This window comes from Penaeus monodon, chromosome 22 (genome assembly GCF_015228065.2).
Source record: "Penaeus monodon isolate SGIC_2016 chromosome 22, NSTDA_Pmon_1, whole genome shotgun sequence".
NCBI lineage: Eukaryota > Metazoa > Arthropoda > Malacostraca > Decapoda > Penaeidae > Penaeus > Penaeus monodon.
The window spans coordinates 40,310,573-40,311,289 of record NC_051407.1 but is presented as its reverse complement, the minus strand read 5'-3'; positions in this window follow the sequence as shown (position 1 = coordinate 40,311,289).

Below are 717 nucleotides of genomic sequence, written 5' to 3'. Positions count from 1 at the left end.
GCATGGATGGATGAAGACAATGGCGGAGACGCAGGCAGGTGATGCCCGCTGGCTGTCCTTATCGGCCCGATCAAGCAGAGCTCGAGCAGCATCTCTCCCGATGCATTGCTCGTTATCTCTGCCACCGGACGGCGTGCGTGTAAAAGAGCGGAAAAGACAATGAAAATAATACGAAGCTTATTTGGTGACAATTTCTTTGAGAGACTAATTAGCTTTAATGCAAGTTGATGCAATTAAAGTCAAGCATCACAAAAGAATTCTGAAAACCTGATACTAGATACCCAATTAGGGGCAAGCTCCGCGCAAAGATCATATTATGCATTGAATACTGTTGTGCTTAATTAGTTTACAATATCATATTAATGTTTATGGTAACATGTTTTTTTTTTTACCACAGACTTGCCTTCTTTAGCTCCACCCCCTTTCCTCAAAAAGTAAACAAAAATAAATGAATGGAACCTACAGAGAGCATCAGGCCATTGGAACGACAGGGCTGCGGGCGTGGGCGGGCGTGCTTGAGTCAGCCGAGACCACGCCGCCCATGCTTGGTGAATTCTTAAAGACTGTTGCATTTAATTATTTCCCTCTTTGATCAAGAGTGCTAGAACTGTTTACCAAGCGGCTGTTTTCTGTTTCGGTTTCTGTAGCGAAAAGTTTACTGTACAGACTGTGATAGACGGACGAAATTTACGATTTAGTCCTTTATTGCACACGCAA